The sequence below is a fragment of the Rousettus aegyptiacus genome, unplaced genomic scaffold, assembly GCF_014176215.1.
Source record: "Rousettus aegyptiacus isolate mRouAeg1 unplaced genomic scaffold, mRouAeg1.p scaffold_m13_p_3, whole genome shotgun sequence".
In the NCBI taxonomy this organism is placed as follows: Eukaryota; Metazoa; Chordata; class Mammalia; order Chiroptera; family Pteropodidae; genus Rousettus; species Rousettus aegyptiacus.
Genome location: NW_023416306.1, coordinates 67496897 through 67516863, shown reverse-complemented (window position 1 = coordinate 67516863; position 19967 = coordinate 67496897). Strand labels below are relative to the sequence as shown.

The following is a 19967-nucleotide window of genomic DNA, read 5'->3' as shown; positions in this document are numbered from 1 at the left end:
AAAGGCCTGTGCCTTTCAATCAAAACAAAATTACCTGGGTCAAATATATGGTGACAGAAGGAGATTAAACTTTGGGTGATGAGCACACAGTGCAATATCAGATCATGTATTAATATAATATGGTACACTTAAAACTTATATAATCTTATTTACTAATGTCACCTCAATAAGTTTAATTTAAAAATTACCTTAAATTTTTTAATTTTTTAGCTTTGACAGAAGTAAATCCTTGTTTGCCTGAAAATTGCCTTTCCTTTAAAGCTCTAGAATGTTCTATCATTAATCTATCTGAAATGAGAAGTAACTAGACCAATTACAGAAACAATTTCTAAGCACTATAATTATTAATCACTGCCTAGAAAAACTTAGAACCTGAAGACTATGCCTAAAATTCTTTGTTTCGTTGGTTAATTTTCTGAAAACAAATTAAAATGCTGATTATATAATGGTGTATATTAGAAAGAAAAAAAGGGACATTTCAAATTAAATTCATAAAATAATTTAGAGATACATAATGAAAAATTTTTAGAAGAGCTAGAAATCTTTGCAAATCAGGGAGACAGAATGGAGATTGACTGCTAATAAGCAAAGGATTTCTTTTTGGGTAAACAAACATGCTCTAAAATCAGATTGTGTTGATTACTGCACAGTCCTGTAAACATACTAAAATAATTGGAATTGATTTTTCAATTGGTGAATTATATGAATTATGTCTTATGAAGATGTTTCTTATAAACTATTCTTTATATATAACCATGTTAGCAACCTAAATATAAATTCCTGGAATTTAAATTGCTGTATCAAATAGCATACTTTTTTTTTTAGGGCTTTCATTTAAAATCAAGAAATTTGCCTTTTGGAAATTGTCAATTTGTCTTTTACAGTAAATCTCTGCATTTTTAATAGTATACCTGTACTTTAATCAATACTGTGTATCATCATGATTTTTATCTTTCTCAGTTTGATGATAAAAAGGAGTATGTTTTCATCTGCATTTTTCAGTATTGTACTGAGTTTGAGTCTTCTGAAATATTTTATTGACAATTTTAATGTCTACATATGAATGTATGTGCTGTGTGTGTGTGCATAAGTGTGTGGATAGATTATCTACGTTCTTTGCCAACATTTCTATTAGAGCACCTTTTTCTAATTGACTTATAAAACTATTTTATGATAAATATGTTAACTTAAATAATCTGTTATTATTTATTTACATATTTTCACTTTTAAGAATTCTAAATCAGACTTCTTTTGATTTTTTAAAAAAAATGCATCTAGGCTTGGAAAGACAAATCCAACTCCAAGAATTAATATTTAACTATATATTTCTCTAGTTCTTTTATTTTCTCTTCTTTTTTTATCTTGAATTCCTTTGAAATTTATCTATGTGTAGGTATAGTGTAAAGCTCTTACTTAACTTGTGCTAACCCAATTTATTAAATAACTCATCCTCTTATTTTTATCATATATTTAATTATTTAACATATCGAATTTGTTATAGGTATTCTGTACTGTCTTTTGACTTTCCAACCTCTACTGAAAATACTGGGTATTGTTATACATTCATAACAATTTAAAATCTTTATAGTAGGTCCTCATAATTAAAAAGCAAGTCTCTGGGAAAATTTATCTTGATTTATTCTTCTTGGTACGTTTTTGTTTCCCTCATAATTTACATTTTGATGTTGTAATAACGGTATTGATTTTTATAATATCCAGTCTCTCCATTCATAACTACTGTTTGTTATAAAACTTTTGTTTTATTTTAAATAGTTTTTGATTGATGTTCTTATGTTTCCTTCAGACAACTGTATCATTAAAAAAATCGAGACAAGTATCTGTTTTTTACAATATTTATTTCCTACTTTTCTTTTGTGATTTTTGATCCAGTCTCATTTTTAATCAAAGAGCTCTGAATACATGAAAACATCATAGATACTCATGAATAGCATGTTCTATGGGAAGTTAACATATGCTAAACTGATAATTTATCTGGATCCCTGGGTTCAGTTATGAGTCGTTGATGTCTAGAATTATCAGACTTCTTATAGCATATTCAAATAAAAGTGTGTATTAATTTGGTTTGTTTGGTTGCTAGTTTTGAGAGTGAGTATGTGCGAGAGAGAGTTAATTTAGGTACAGTGAGTCCCCCTTATGCATGATTTCACTTACTATACTTTTAGATACTTGTGGTCAACCCCAGTCTGAAAATACTAAATTGAAAGCTCCAGAGATAAACGATTCGTATTGTACAGTGCCCTTTATTCTGAGTAGCGTGATGAAGTCTTGCACTGTCTACTCTGTTTTACCCAAGACATGAATCCTCTCTTTGTTCAGCATATCCACTCTGTATACACTCCCTGCCCATCTTGGTTATCGGATCAACTGTTGCAGTATCTCAGTGCTTGTGTTCAAGTCATCCTTGTTTTACTTAATAATGGCCCCAAAGCACAGGGAATTGATGTTCACAACTTGGATAAGCCAAAGAGAAGCCATAAGGTGCTTCCGTTAAGTAAAAAGGTGAAAGTTCATGACTTTTTCTTTCTCTTTAGAGAAATAAATAGTCATATGGTGAGGTTGCTAAGAGAAACCTGTGAACAAGTGAAATTGTGAAGAAGGAAAAATAAATTTTTACTAGTTTTGCTGTTACACCTTAAACTGGTTGAGTACAGAAGAATAAGATATTTTTATTACAGCTTATTGTTATAATTGCTATATTTTATTAGTATTGCTCTTTATCTCTTACTGTGCCTAATTTATAAGTTAAACTTTACCGTAGGTATATACATGTAGGAAAAAGATAGTAAAAATAGGGTTTGGTATTGTCTGTAGTTTTAAGCATTCACTGAAGTCCTTGTAACGTATCTCTCACAGATGAGGGGGAACTACTGTATGCACCTAAGGCTGAGATAATTGACTAAATTCAGAAATTAGGGTAGCTGGAATTGCTTCACAGTTTTACTTAGACAGTACAGGTGGAATTAATGCATGCTTATTTTCTTGTCTTCACTCTGCAGCACAAACTCAAATTCTAGGAAGAAGTATGTGTTAAACTCAGCATGAGCTGATGTTTCTTCCTCAGGTAGAGGAGGCAGGAGAACTGTTTACCAGCTCCTGTATCACACACGTTCCAGTTGGTGAGGGGTATTCCCAAACAGAAAATAAAGGTGCTATTACAAAAATAAGATAGATGCTGTGTAGCGCAAATACATAAATATCTATTAAAACATATATCCATATAAATTTACCCTTTAGGATATGCCTTTTCTTTGTCATTCTCAGGTTTCAAATTTATAGTATTTATCTATCTATTAATCATCTATCTATCAATCATCACCTTCTATATGGGCTTTGAGTATTTAGCATGTTTATTAGAGGCATAGCCAACAAAAATCCCAAGAGAAGAATAAATTTGGGTCAGATTCCATAAAGACACCTGAAAAGACTGAATGGCCCCACGCCTTGAGGTCTAGCCTTGTTATTTCAGGAGAAGGTGCTGACAAAAACTAGAGAGGCCATTATTGTGGCAACTGAGTGGGAAGGCTATGAAGCCAAGCTGCCTGGGTAGAATCCCTGCTCTGCCATGCATTAGCTGCAAGATTTTGGAAAATGTGTTTAAATTATCTATAACTAAATGTCTTCAGCTATAAAATGAGAATCATAAAAATAAAAGTGTAAAGTTATCTATATTAGTAAACTATACCAGTTAACTACTGCTATGCAACAAGCCACCTGAAACTTAGTAGCTTAAAACAACCATCATTTTTTGGGTCATGTTTCTGCAGTTTGGGGCTGAGATCAGCTAGTTGACTTGTCTTTGCTCTCTGTAGTGTTGATTTGGCTCATTCATATGTTTTTGTCAGCTGCTGGTTTGTCTGTGGCTACAGCATCACGTGTCTGGTGCCACAGCACGGATGACTGGAGTGACCGGGGGCTTCCTGGGCCTCCTCTACTTGCGTCATTCATATGTCAGAATTCGTTTCTCTATAAACATAGCCTTTTATTCTGGAGGAGATTAGCCCAACCTTCATTCATTGCCTGACATCTCAGGAAAGCAAGAAATCAAAAGCAGAAGCTGTTAAACCTCCTAATACCTAAACCCAGAACTTTCCAATTGTCACTTCTGTATTGTCAAAACAAGTTTTAATGTCAGTCCAAATTTAATGTATCAAGGAGACCATTCAGGGTCTGAATTTAGGGAGGCATGATCTCATGGGGATCACTTTGTAGCAATTTACCATTACCACCTAGAATAAGCACAGACTACATGTTATCTTACTATTTACAATATTTACTGAGCAGTCACTAAAAGAATTATTTATGTTATATTGTTTAATCTTCACAAGATCCATTTGAAAAAAGTGTTTGCAAATTAGGAAACTGAGGCTCAGAGAGATTATATAATGTGTTTAGACTGCATGGCAATTTAAGAATAAGATTATGATTTTAAGCTTGCTCTGACTCCTAAGCATACACTATTACCTACTGATGTATTGGCTTCTGTCTTCACCCTGTAATAGCCTCATTGAGGCTAGAGGATAGGGAAGTCTTGGTATAATGCACAAAATTATGAGCCATATTTCAGGCAAGGTGACTCTATTATCTTCTCCTTATGATCTCCTCTCCTCAGCTTTGAGTTACAGCACACATTTGTACTGTGTGTCCATAATGAACGTACTAGGCAGGCTCTGACAGAAACAAAAATCTGTTGAGTCCTATGTAATTGCTTTAGCTGGAATCATCTACTTATCCTGAGACAAGCCTAGAGAATATCTCATGTTATACAATCATGAACTAGTAAAAAAAACTGTTTATATCCACTGTCTTTTAATGACATTTTAATTTTCACATGATAGCCTCTTCTACGCAGATCAATGAGGATAACAAAAAAACATACTTTTTGTAACTGTAAACAGGAAGTTTTAGACTTCTTAAATTATACCTGAAGCTCTGTGCAATTGCAATAGATATTTGACCATATTTTTCCTTAAAAATATGTAATAATTTAATATTCTCTAGAAGCTCTTTGGCAAGTTTATCTTTTTTAAGTAATGAGATTTTTTTTTTTTTTTACCTGTGGTAAGAAAGTAGATGTGATAATTAAAAAGAATGTTGTTACAGATCATAGATTTGCAAACCATGTGTTAAAATTGTTATTCCTTTTCAAAAATTTCAAGATATTTAAATATAAAGATGTTTAGTATTAGAAAATATATGCTGTTAAGTTAATATGAAAACTTCTAGGTGAGCATGTGATTTTAGAATAATTTATAATAATTACAATAACTTTATTTAAGACATAACGGAAGCCTCTATAATACCACTTCATAGGCTCATTTATAATTTTAAATATTAACTAAGTACATTTAAAGAGATAAATTTCTAGTAGGTAAACCATTATGAAATGTGCAAATATTTTTGTCATATATGTGGTAATTAAAGGTATAAAACATAATGAACAAAATACTGATTTAAAAGTTACTTTATTTTTGAAATATATAACTAATTAAATAAATTATTAAATGCTAGACTTTTCTTTGAGCTTCTCTTCTAAGCAGTGTACCAGTAATTTGCCATGAAGAGCAGAGAAAGGTTAATTCTCTCTCTCCATCCAGTTTTCCTCTCCTCTCTTCTCATCTCTTTTGTTAGATCGTATACTTTAAGTTCTGGTAAAGAATAATGAAATGGTAAAGAAAAATAAGATGACCTAGAAAGAGTATAATGCTTGGCAAAGTAAAGATGTTTGGGAAGAAGGCAAAAACAGAAAACAAACAAGCAAACAAACAAACAAAAAAACCCAGAAAGACCAAAAACTGAAACCAGCCCAGATGTCCATTAATAGGAGAATGGACAAACTGGTGTATACATAAATAAAATATTTCTCAGAAACACAAAACAGTATGGAAAATATCAAAACAACTATGCTAAGTGAAAGAAGCCTTAAAAAAAGAGCACATACTATATTATTCAATTTATATGAAATTCTATAACAGTCAGAATGAATCTATACTGTATAAATATCAGAGCAGCAGTTGCTGGTGGGAGTGGCAAGGGGGATTTAAAAGCAAGAGGAAACCTTTTTCAAGTGATGGTAATTTCATATGTCTGTAGTGGTTTGGGTTACACATGAATATGCCTTTGTCAAAATTCAGTGAAGGCACTTTCAAAATTTTATTATTTGTAAATTGTATGTCAAAATCAATAGATTAAACAAACAATAAATGGGCTTCAGACTTATGTTTGTGTTCTGATTTCACCACCTAGCAACTTTGTGACCTTGGGAAAGCAACAGGCATAGCACATTGGGCTTCACTTCTCTCCTCTGAAAAATTGAGACAGCGATACTTCTTAAACTTTCTGAGAAAATAAAGACAGATAACGTGTGTAAAATTCCTACTACCCTACTTAGTGACTGTGCTTAGACCATGATTACTGCCCCATAAGGTTCTTCCTCCTTTCCTTTTTCAGTCAATAAAGGATGTGAATAGATATCTTCAATGTGCTGATGGTGACATACTGGAGCATTCACCATATTGTAGCAAAAACCTTCTGATTGAAAACTATGTAACGTGCAATTGTAACTCTTCTGGGGAGAGCAGAAGTTAACTTGAATAATGATAGATATCACAGAAGTGATAGAGAAGGTGGCTGGCTACTGCCACCCCAGTGACACTCACAGTTTTATAGGAAGGAAAGAGGAGTCAGGCTCACAAGGTGACTCACAGTGTGTTAGGTGAGAAGGGGTACAGCAGATAGACATGCTCACTAGTGTTTATCAATAACCTGATAATTATAAAAGGATGACCATAGGCTGGCAAAGAAACACTCATCAAATGCCCATATGTGTACTTAATGTCACTATCAATTTTCTACAACATTTTTCGATGTGGGATTTTTCAGTAAGTGACATGACCTACCTTCATGGAGAATATATAGAGAGAACCATTGCAATGTTATCTCTTTACAGCCAAAGATGGCATTTGTCTCTTTATAACATAATATATATATATGTATGTGTACATATATATATATACACATATATTTCCTTTCAGATAAACTGGAGTATAGTGGAAAGAAAATGCTCCAAAATGCTGGAAATAGTAAACTAATTTCTTAAATCCTTTTTCTCTAGACATGGGTTTATGCAGAGGGTAAGCAATGGAGAGTGCTTTTAGCTTTCCAAGGCTGGAGTCCCACTGTAGAAATACTATGTAAATAATAAAAATACCATTCAGTTTTAAAAAAATTAATATTATTTTGATGAGTATTAGTAGTTTCTTAATATTCTGTATCTGGAGGCAAACTTGTTATCATTATAGGGTTACATATGCCTTGACTGATGTGCCTGTGGGTCTGGTAGGTCTTCATTTAAAAGCCCCTGTTGAGCTCTAGGAATGGTGTCTCCAAAATAGCAACTACATCAGCCCAGACTCTCCCAGAAAGTAGAATGGGTAGACTGTTTCATTTTATGGCATTTAGAGATGGACAGCTAATTGTTATCAGTGGAAGCATGGAACCAACAATATCAAGGGCAACAGCAATAATGGTTACAGTATAATGGCCGTTGGGCTAGGTATAAAACTTCTGCCTCAAAAGCCTCTGAAACATCTGCAGCTTAAGGTAGGTTTCATCAGAAGCAGATCCTGAGTTTAGAATTTAAATGTGAGCAATTTGTTGAGTGGTAGAAAGAATAGATGTAGTTGTGGGAAGAAAAGCAAGGCAGCCACCAAGGTACATGTACCCTTTATGTTCAGTTCTCACAACTAAATGTTCAGTTCCCTTTGGTCAGGCTCTAGTAGGTGACATGACCTACCTTCATGGAGAAAATATATTAGAGATGTTTTCCATGTTCAGCTCACTTTCACATGTCATTTTATCATCATCATGAAGGATTAGCATAGCAGAAGACTGAGATTGAGAGAAGTTAGAGCTTGCCTAGGGTCACATGCTCAACTCCTTACTTCAAATCTCATTCAACAAAGTCATGTCACCTCTAAAGTAGCCTATCGTTTTTTTTTTTTAAGAAGCACATTTCAAAAGTAAATTTTAATGTTTTTCATTATATAGACAATATTAATTATACGAATAATGTATGTTTATTATATACAAAATTTGGATATGACAACAACAAAATATCCATTGTTTGCAGCAAACTACCCCCTAATCTACTGTGGATCAGTCAGTGTTCTCTTTATGGTGGTCATTTAACGTCTCAATCCGCAAATTAAAAGATTGTTTTAGATAATCCATACTATATCTTGCCTTTTACAGAGATTATCTGATAGTCTATTTCTAACATTTCATGACTGTTCTTTAATGTTATTCGCTTCCTTCACATTTGTATATGCAGTTGATGTGCTTAAATTCAAGGAGCTCTCTCCGGTGTTTTATTATTCAATTTCGATTTATCCTATTGTGGTCAGAAAATGTGAACTGTACTCTTTCTACTTTTTGTAATTTGTTATTTTTCTTGTACCCACACTTCAGCAAGCCATCTTGGTCTTGTTTATATTAATAGCAACATTTTCATTTTTCCATTTTTCTATTCATTTTCATAAAGTGATAACAATAAAATAATGAAATATTCAAATTAACTCTCAAACACTGCTGTAAAATGAAAAATGGAGACACCGCTCTCACAGGCCACTTTGCCTGATAAGCAGCACCATCTCATAAATGTTTAAAAAGATTGCTTATCATCTGGTAAAGTCGATATTAAGCTTAGAAAAGACTAATGCCACAGTAGCACATGCTACTAAGAACCAAGTAAGTTGTGCATTTCTGTATTTAAATATAAAACATTTTGATACATGTTATATTATTTGATATAAAAAGTCTATGACTAATTGGATTATACCTTTCCAAAACAACAAACAACAAATAAAACAACAGAGACAAAATTCGTAATCTGTTCTTTAAGTGCTTATAATCTTGAATAATTTCTTGATAAAACATCACATATATACACACACACACCTAAGAGAATTTTCTCTTTTAAAAGATAATTTATTACTTTTATATTTATTGTTCTAACAGATGTGTTTGATCTTCCTTTATGTCATCTTTTGTTTTTGAGTACTTTTTTTCACTTACCTTTGCAAGCCAATATTCATTATGTCCACTTTCTAGCAGGACATTTTATTTTCCCTTGTTTATAGGAAGCTCTTATACTCCATGGATTGAGATCATTTGTCTATCTATCTATCTATCTATCTATCTATCTATCTATTTATTTATTTATTATTTTTGGTTTAAGATAACCTAATGTTTTTCTGGATTTTTTTCCTGTTACATGAATATTTCTCTTTTATTTAGGACTACAAATTATAATACTTGTTCAGCCATTGGCTTTTTATTATGTTTAAAGCCTTCTCTCCTAACTTGTTTTTAATCTTATGACTTTCCTTTATATTGCACATGGTTTGCATGATATGTCCCAATGCTAATTTTTTCAAGTTTAATTATATTTAAATATGAAAGTTTTTTTAAACATATTTTTAACTCAAGCCTTTTTTATCACTCTCCATTTTTTATCTCTTCTGAACAAGACAAACTTACACAAATGCATATGTATGATTTTTGCTTTTGTGTTTGTTGTGTTTGTGTTATCTTTTATTACCTTGAGCAAATAAAATAGTTGCTGTCTAAAATGTTCTGCTTCATGGAGTAGTCATAGAAAAAATATGCTCTTAATTTTAAATTTCCGGTGTAGGTTTATTTTTTTCTCTTGCTTTTATTTCAAAATTTTCTCTACTTTTTCTGTTTATTTATCTTGAAATAATAGTAACTACTATTTGCCTTCAGGTATTGTAAGGAGTATTGCCCTTGGTATCTCTTTCCATCACTCTGAGAACACTTTGAATCTTCACCATTCAGCTAATGTCACTTTCTAGTAGTTTTAGAGCCTTCGGCTGGAAAAGTTTTCTGTCTCTTAAAAGGATATCTTTCTGGGTCTGCATAATCCTCAAACTTAAGATGAACTGATTGCCTTTCTGAATTTGGGTTAGAGGAAAGCCCCACACCAGGCTTTCTGTTTGTGAGAGTTTCCCTCCTAAACACCTCTATCCTCTCAACCCACACCAGTTGTTTGGCTAATATTGGTCTGAAGAGGAAAAATGTATTCCATATTGCTTAATTCCTGTCACTCTCATGTTCCCTTTCCTGTTTAGGTGGGTTCTTCCCTGTGGTAGAGTGACCAGAGAGTTCCATCCAGAAGGTCAGTCTTGGTTTACCCTAAAGAAATGACAGGTCTGTGTTAAGTACACCAGCTTGGAATACACAGGTTTGTCTTGCAATCCTAATTTCAAGTTTGTGAATGCAGATTAAATAAAGGTTACTGAATGACTGACCTATGGAATGCTCTTCTAGAACAGGAACAAAATGTAATTTATACCCTTGGACAATACACATCATTTTTCTGTGCCTTCCCTTTCCTTATCTACAAAAGCAGATAGGGGTATAAAGAGGATTAATGATTTACCAGGGACTTAACCTAGTAGTTGGCATAACAACTGCTCCAGAAGCAGTTGCTGATGTTATTATACAATGCAACTCCTTCATTTTAGTGATGGGAAGCTGAGGCCGAGGGTCACAAAGCTAGAATTAACTCTAATCTCTCACACTGAGGTCAATCCTTACTTAAAGGAGTGAAATTAGTCTTAATATATCTACTTGTGTATTTATTTCTGTATATATTCATATGCCATGCACATAATATACACCCAAAATACAAATAGAGCATTCTGTGTATATTCTATATTGTCACTGACACCAGAAAAAAAGAAAAGAAAAACTCATCTCTTCTGTTTTAACATGAGTTTCATGGTTATTCTTGGTTTAGGATGGCTCGACCTTTTCCTTCATTTCTCCATATGAAGCTTTCTTTTAAGCTAACTCTTCTGCTTATTTAATACTTCTCTAAGAGGGATAAAAAAATATTTATCAACCTAAAAGCCAAATTTTAAGACTATTCTTTTTTGGGGCCCATTCCAACTTTCTATGATACCTTTTCTCTATTATAGAAGAAATGGGAGCATGTTAAGATTGGCTCATCCCTGGGAAATTATCTGTGGAGGTCTCCTCTAAGAGTAGGGGGATAGCACTTTCCATCTAATCCACTGAGCCAAAAGGACTTCTTTGATGATAAGGATGATGTTTGAAACACTGTAGGAGAAATCAACCCTGACAGAGCTCAACAATTCTACTTTTACACTGGCCCAACTAGGCATAAACCATTTATAATCTATAGTAGAGAACATTACCTTTGCCGAGAGAGAGCACCTCCTCCGTGGGGGTATTTTCAAGGAAGTATCTCCCTTGAACACTTTTGGGGCAGGAGTTCCTAATACATAAACCAAGGCTGCACAATAATGTCAGTATCATCTTATTTTTAACTTTTTAATTCCAGATTTGTAGAAGACAACTTGTAGAGAAAATCAGAATCTCTTAAGGGCAGAGTCTGAGACTCAGGATTTTAAATAACTCTGCTGTACTTTTGTCGATTTTTAAAAGGAAGTATAAAAAGATTCGTACACTAAAAAGGGCATCTTAGACCAGCAACATCAGCATCACCTGGGAGCTTATTAGAAATGCAGAATCTCAGGTTTTACCACAGACTTACTGAGTCAGAATTTGCATTTAACAATATCTCGAGGTCATTCACATGTGCATTAAAATGTAAAAAGCACTGGTTACTATACTGGGTACTTGGTAGAATCACCTGGAGAACTTTTAAAAAGAGTGATGCTCAAGCCCACTACTAGAGGTTATGATTTAATTGTTTGAGGTGGGGCCAAGACATTAGTATTTTTTAAAAGCTCTTTAGCTGATTCTAATACTTATTTGTGGTTAAGACCTACAGACTTAATCATATGATAGTAGCAGGTAGATGATGTCAGAGCTCCCTGGCAGTGTTGGTTTTAGCTCAAAGCTATATCAGCACAGTATTTACCTCCAGAGTAGAGAACAGTTCATTTGCTTATCTAAAGCCTGGCAAGCAGCAGAGTCCTATAGGTCTCCACAATAACAGGATTATTCTTAGCTAGAAGAGAAGGTAGAAGCCAGCATCAAAGGTTGTCTCATAACCCACAGTATTCTCCTAAGGGTTGCTATCTAGTGTCCTTCAAAGGGCAGAGAAATAGATATTGTCCTGTTCTTAGCATTTTCTATTTTGTAATTCTGTGTTTTAACTTTGATTTACCTGATAATGTCACTTTTTCCTCCAGTAATGACACTGTCAGAAAAGCTACTCTTTCTCTAAGACTGTCTTCAGCTTTTTAAGAAAAAAATATCATTGACTGAACTTTTTAAGTGCTTTACTTCAAATTCATGATGGGAGTGGCAACCTCAAGAGCAATATAATTTTTAAATTTTTAAGAAAATAGCATAAACCAAGCTCTTCATAATTGTACAAATTTGGTCCTAGAAAGATACAGTTCAGAACCTTCCTTGGTGTAAAACAAAAACAGCTTTATATTCCAAAATACATAATCTATAAACCTCTTGTAGCCCAAAGGTAGGAATCTTTTTCCTTTCATGATTCCTGTAACAATTATTGCTTGCATAGATTCATTTGATCATTGATAATAAACTGACTGAGAGTATGTCTTTTGTAGGTCTTTTGGACTATTTTTAAGTTTTGTTATTATTTCACTTTTTACACAGTTTTGTTTGTTTTTCTAAAGAGGTCATAAACTTACTGAAGGCAATAAATATATCTCATATTTATTAGTACCCTTTGATTGGACAGAAAGTCATTTTTCAAAACATTAGTAATAAAATTTAACACTTTGGGCTATTTAGCTTTTATTGGTTCTCTTCATGAAGATTTTCCCATTTTTCATGTGTATGTATATCTGTATCTATCATTTACCTATAGCACAATGCTCTTCTTAACATATTAATTGCATCATATTAAAAAGTTCCACATGCCTATAAGCTCACTCATGTATGACAAAGGAGGTAAGATTATACACTAGGGTAAAGACAGTCTCTTCAATAAATGGTGTTGGACAGATACATGGAAAAAAAACGTAAAATAAAAACAAGGAAAAGAAAAGAAACCTTATTACACCATATACAAGAATAGACTCAAAATGAATTAAAGACTTAAATGTAAGACCTGAAACCATAAAACATCTAGAACAAAACATAGGCAGTAAAACTCTCTGGTATTGCTAACAGTAATTTTTTTGGGGATATATCTCCTTGTGCAAGGGAAACAAAAAATAAATAAATAAACAAATGGGATGATATCAAACTAAAAAGTTTTGTACTGGAAAGGAAACCTTCAACAAAACAAAACGATAACCGGCTGATAGTGAGAAGATATTTGCTTATGATACATCTAATAAGAGGTTAATATCCAAACATATGTAAAGAACTCATACAACTCAACAACAAAAAAACAAGCAATCCAATTAAAAAATGGGCAGAAGACCTGAACAGATATTTCTCTAAAGAGTAAATAGAGATGTCCAGTAGACATGAAAAGATGCTCAAGGTCACAAATCATAAGAGAAATACAAATTAAAAACAGAATGAGATATCACCTCACACCTGTCAAAATAGTTATCATCAATAAATTAAAGAACAAGTGTTGACAAGGATATGGAGAAAAGAGAACTCTCATACACTGTTGGTGGGATTACAAATGGGTATAGCCACTATAGAAAACAGTCTGGAGGTCCCTCAAAAAATTAAAAATGGATCTATCTTTTGACCTAGCAATTGCACTTTTGGGTATTTATCCAAAGAAAACCAAAACAATAATTTGTAGAGATCTATGCACTCCAACATTCAGGGCAACACAATTTATAATAGCCAAGATATGGAAGCAACCTAAATGCCCATCAGACGATTGGATAAAAAAGTTTTGGTTCATATATATAATGGAATATGACTCAGCCATTAAAAAAATTCTACCATTTGCAACAGCATAGATGAATCTAGAAGTCATTATGCTGAGTGAAATAAATCAGAGAAAGATAAATACCATATGATTTCACTTACATGTAAAATTTAAGGAATAAAAGAACAAACTAATCAAAAAGTGACTTACAAATATAGAGGATAATCTGAGGATAGCCAGACGGTAGTAGGGGGTTGGGGGGCTGGGAGAATAGGGAGAGGGTTAAAGAAGTATTAATTAGTAGCTGATAGATGGTCACTGGGATGGGGAGCACAGCATAGGGAATGCTATTAATGTAAAGACTAGGTGAAGAGACAGAGGAGAGAAAGAACAATTAGGAGGATTGTTTTATAATCTATATAAATGTCTATCCAATGTACTATATACTTGAAATTAATAAAATAATTTTTAAATAATATTTTTCTAAGAGTAAAAAAAAAATGTTTCACACATCATGAATGAAATCTGACTTTTTAAATATGCTCTCGATGTTAGACATTGATGAAAAGAAATTGTCTTAAAAAGCAATAGTTTACATCCTCAGTAGGCAGATGTGAGTACATAGCAAACGACGGGCCCTGGTTCTGAGAGATGACATTCCAGTGGGTCCCTCTGGGCAGCTCTAAGCTGCATTCTACATAAAAGAAGACAGATTGTGTTATAAAAACCTCTGCTTACTAATGCATTTTGCATGAAACGGCACCCAGGATAAGGTACTACCCATTACACTAAAGCAACCACATTGATTTCTATCTTTCTTATAATATTGATGTCATTGTATTTAGAATGCTTAAAAAAAAAGAATTTAGCCTTGAAGAGTTATCCTTGAAGTTTCTCTAAAATACATTCAAATTTCAATAAGGTCAAATAATGTTCCTTCTACATATTTTTCTTAAGTAATAATTATGTGACTGTGTATTTTTAGTACTAAAGCAACAAAAAGTTTTTACCTGAGGGTGTAGGGAGTTCTGAGTTTGAGAATTGGGGGAAACAGTCATGACAGAAGTATATAAATATCAACTTTACTCACGGAATTCATAGACTGGTGGCATAGCCCAATTAAACGAAATGCACTATAGTGTAGCCTAAAGCAATTTATGAAAGCTATACAAAAAAGGCCTTTGACATAGCCTTGAAGGTAGAGAGGAAAAGTAAAATAAGCTACTTGTGCGAAGGCATGAATTCCAGAAATTCATGTCTTTCTGGACTTTGTATAGCACAAAATTAGATGTTGTGGCTAAAACATAAAGTGAGTCCATGACAAAGAGTGAGAATGACTATGGAAAAAGATAAGGTGCTTGGTTAGATAAAACCAGGCCTTAAATGTGTCAAATTACATCTAAATTCATGTAATTAGCCAAATTAGTTTTTGAGATGGAGAAGGTAAATGACAGTAAATGACAGTTCAAGCTGAGACGTGCTGAGATTCATAGGGCAGATTCCCCATGTTTAATAAGCAGTAAAAGATATGGACCCAAATCTTGAAGGAGTGGCCTCTATCAGATATAGAAATTTGAATTTTAGAATAGAATTTTTAAAGCAAAGGAGATTTCCCAGAACAGGTAAATGAGAAGAGGAATGAATCAGTACAAGAAAAAATATAAAAAGAGAAGGAAAAGACAGTGTCAGTTAGGTAGGGTCAAATGAAGAGTAGGGTCGGAAAGGAGTAGCTGGAGTGGCTAAACAAAGAGGAACTGTCCAAATGCATGGAAGCCAAACAAGAAAAGGACTGAAAATGCTCAGCAGATTCTGGACATATGATGATTTTGGTAAGAACAATGGCAAATTAGACAGGGTAAAGAGTAAATGGGGAGGAAGTGGTTTCTGCTGTTAACAAATATTCCAAGCAGGAAGATAGAAAAGAGAAGACATTTGATTCTTTCAGGGAAGGAGGTTAATTTAAGGAAGATTCAGGGAGTGATGAATATGTTTGTTGTGGAAGAAAATGAGATAAGAGAGAAGAGCTTCAGGATACAAACAAGTGGGGATCAAGGTATGTGCTCTCAAATGAGAAGGGGAGTGAAATTAATCTTGAAATGCTTAAACTCCTACTCCTCTATGACTGCTGAGAGATAATTAATCATAGATTTAAAAGTGGGAGTCATGAAAGTTTACGAGTTCCCACCTTATGGTCTCTGTTGTTTTCTGTCAAGCGAACAAGAGGTGGTCTGCTGATGGTGAAGAAGCAGAGTCTGAATAGAAAGGCTCAGAAGAGTGATGAAGGCTTGGAACAGCTGTTTTGGGCAAAGTAAATGGTATAACTAAATGGATACAGAACACTGCTGAAGACCCAGCAGAGGGTAGGATTATAAACTTATAATTACACCAATTAACAGAGTATTGTAATTTTTTTTTCAGCAGCACCAAACAGTTCAGAAAGGGGAGTAGAGGAAGTAAGTGTTTGCACTGATTTGTTTGCAGATTGTCCACAAAGCTAGAGCAAAGGACAAAGGGCACCAGCATTAAATATACTGGTAAGAATGTTACTGAGATAGTGAAAACGTAGCCTAGATAGAAAAAGAAATAAAAACAGAAAGCTTTTAGCTTCGGAACCAATGAAAGTTCTGAGAAAAGTAAGTGGAAATAAGTGAATAGGAGAGTTACAAGAAGTTATTCTTTCACAGCAGGAATTTCAGAGCTGGCTAAGTACGAATGTGGTAAAAGGAAGGGAAACAAATCAAGATATTATGAGGTAAATATTCGGAACATGATCAGATAGCTTCATGGATGCAATGTGCAATTGCCTGATATAGTAGCAGGGTAGTGTTCAAAAAGACAAAAGAAAGAAGTACATATGTAGCATATATATGTATTATAATTAGAAGGCTTCCAGGAGACCAGGCTATTATTTCCATTGCCCTAGGACTGTGAGGTATCTTGACTTGAACTGAACCATCTTGTATTTGAACTCTCTATTTACAAACTCACTGAGAAAGCTCTGGCATATTGTTTAGGCTATGTGTGACCTTAACTAGTATTCACCTACTATTTTAGTCCCACATCATTTCTTTCTTCATGCTTAAATAATAAAAGCATCATTTTAATTTTCACCTCCTCCATGAAGCTTTCCATACTGTTCTTTGTGAAATTTATCTAGCTTTGATATTATTTTTTCTGTCCGATGTATCTGTTATAATATTGGTAATTTTCTTCCTTGTATTCTGTTTGTTTATGAAGAATTTATGTTTCTTGAGCGTGACGATTTATCTTTTATTCCTAACAGTCCTAGTATATTTTTTTGTGTGTGTAAAAATTGGGTACTCGGTAAATGCTTTTTGAATTTAAATGGTCATTTCTCTCTCATTTTGAATTAGTTCATAATATGTATTGACTATCATATAGTAAAGTCTGAGGATTAATAGGTAGTAGGTTTGCGTAAAAGGAGTTGTGGATGAATGCTACAGCGCCTGAAAAATTTTTCCCTTTGGATTCTAAAAAAAAAAAAAAAACAGAATTAGTATAAAAACACTATAGACCGGGTAAGTTGGGTATTGAAAGAGACAGTAAGTATGGGTGCCCAAGATCTTTGCCAACTTCATAATTTTCAATGGGAAAAAAAAAAACTTTATAATCAATTTTCTATATGCATTTATACGTTTATTGAAATTATTTAGAGAGAAGAAATTATAATCGTGAACATTTCTGTGTATGAGGAAAAGAGAGTTTAATCTCCCTAAGGCTTTTTTTTTCATTGTTTCACTGTAGATTGCTTTCCAAAGTCTCCTAAGTATTACTGTAATTTTTCCTTCATCTCTTCACCTATTTCAACCCTACCTAATTTAAGCCATTGATCTTGATCCTGTCCCTGGACTTTAATAAAATTTATTTAAAAGCCCCTCTATCTTTTTGCACATTTCAAATGAGACTCGCTTTAATTAAGTTGTGTTCATGGGAAATAAATCCTGTAATTCTCCCCTAGATTGAGTTCAGTTAAGTGTTGTGGGGCTCTTTAAGCAGCCGATGGGCGCACTCCTCCAAAATAAATAGCTCATTTGATCCTGGACAACACGGTTAGAGGAGCTATTAGTCTAGAATTTAATTCCTTAGATACTTTTGTGAACTTGACAGAGCCTTGACTTATCTAGGGGTTAAATATTAACAAATCAAAAAAGAATGTCTTTGCTGTCTTTTGGTAACTCTTTGGTCATTTTTCACATTTAATTTTTAATATTATTTCATGTAATTTTCTACTATATTTTATGCTATAAGGTATATTTACATTTACCTAATTTATATAAACTTATATTTTGAAATCCATCAGGAATTTCCAAGTATAATCTTTCCATCTGCAACAACATGGGTGGACCTAGAGGGTATCGGGCTGAGAGGAGTAACTCAGACACAGAAAGACAAATGTCATATGTAGAATCTAGAAAACAGGAAAAACAAACACCAGGAACAAGCTCATAGATACAGAGAGCATTTTGATGACTGTCAGATTGGAGAATGGAGGGATGGGTGAAGCGGGGAAGGCATTAAGAGGTACAAATTGGTAGTTATAAAATAGTCATAGGAATGTAGAATATAGCACTGGGAATATATATGGTCAGTAGTACTGTAATAACTATGTATCGTGTCAAATGAGTACTGGATCCATCATTATATAACTTCATAAGTTATCTAAATGTCTAACCGCTGTGTTGTACACCTGAAACTAATATAATATTGTATGTCAACAATGATTGAAAATATATAAAAATTAAAACAAAATTCTAAAAAAGATTACTAGCCTCAAATTAAATGTTAAGTTTATTGACATGAATCTATCTCATTCCTTTGATATAACTTGATGGCAAACACATAGAGGTTTAAGAATTGTAGTTTGATAGATCATCCTGAAAATGACTATTATAGTCATATGTATGATTATATAAACGATTTATATATATGTATATATATATATATGTGCATGTGTGTATATAAAACTATCTACCATATAATGGCTCTATTCAAGTATTCTGGACAATAATAAACAGAGCAATTTCTGGCCTCAAAAAATATAATATTTAGAGCCAAATCAGAATAATAAAAATAAATTGTAAAATCTGTTTTTCCTTTTGTTTCCATTTTAACTTTGTTTTAATGAGAACTGTATGTATGACAGATATCTCTGTTCATATTATGGCTTCTTTTCAAAGTAGTTCTCAGAGCCCTTCTACCAAACTAATCTGAGTCTAAGCTATGTTGGTATATAAGGATAGATAAATAACATTACTTTTCCTGTCCCCTTATCATAATGTTTACTCTGAAAATTTGGTACTCTTTCCCACCTAGATTCATTAGTGTCACTACTTTTTATCACATACTACTATTCCTTTCTTTTAAATTCCCACCACCATTTTTTGCTTTTTTTTTTCTTCTTAAAAATAATAGTTTGATAATTGATTCTAAAAATAATCTTATACATGAAAAAAGCCATAACATTGTTGAGAGGATTTTTTTGCTGTTGTTATTTTGTTTTGTTTTAACTCTGGAAAAACTTTGAAGGCAAATTAAATGTCCAGCAAAGAGCAATGGTATATCCACTTGAAATAAAAGAGTTATCCCTAGCGCCCAGAATCAGAATGTGGGCTAGAAGAATGCATACAATTCATCTTACATAATGCCAGCATAAAGACATAGTAACAACATTTTATAGTCAACATTGTTTTTATAGTTAGACTCCCAACTACTTATATAGAACATCTCAAATACAACTTGGCTCAAACATTTGATTTTTTATTGAAAAAGTCTTCTAGATTTACTCAATATCCTTTCCTATTGAGACAAGCCTAGTACAGGCAGGTATCTTTTGTGTCAATAAAAGCCACAGCTGCCTGTAGTTCTTTTTTTTTTTTTTTCCTGTCATCTAATTATTTCATTCATCAACTGCTACTGAAAAAAAAAATTCTGAAAGAATCCTTTTCAGAAAAGCAGCATGTCTGTATAAATATTAATAATCATAGTGGATATTTAAAACTTAAAAATGAACATAACATCTTGTTACACAAACATAAGAAATAAGAAAACTGGAAAAATGATCTTCTTTTTTTACTTAAAAACTATTTACTTACTCTAA

General features: G+C 33.0%; 1 protein-coding gene across 16 annotated transcripts in view; it reads left to right on the top strand.

Moving 5' to 3' along the window:
* LINGO2 (leucine rich repeat and Ig domain containing 2) overlaps nucleotides 1-19967 on the top strand; it is a 1061594-nt gene that overhangs the window by 394918 nt on the left and 646709 nt on the right. Inside the window, exon 1 of one of the 16 annotated variants that reach the window (XM_036217658.1) lies at nucleotides 9554-10282. The exons of the other annotated variants lie outside the window; for them this stretch is intronic. The gene's annotated coding sequence lies outside the window, so the exon portion shown is untranslated. Of the gene's footprint in view, nucleotides 1-9553; nucleotides 10283-19967 lie in introns of those variants that run through there. 16 annotated transcript variants of the gene reach the window in all.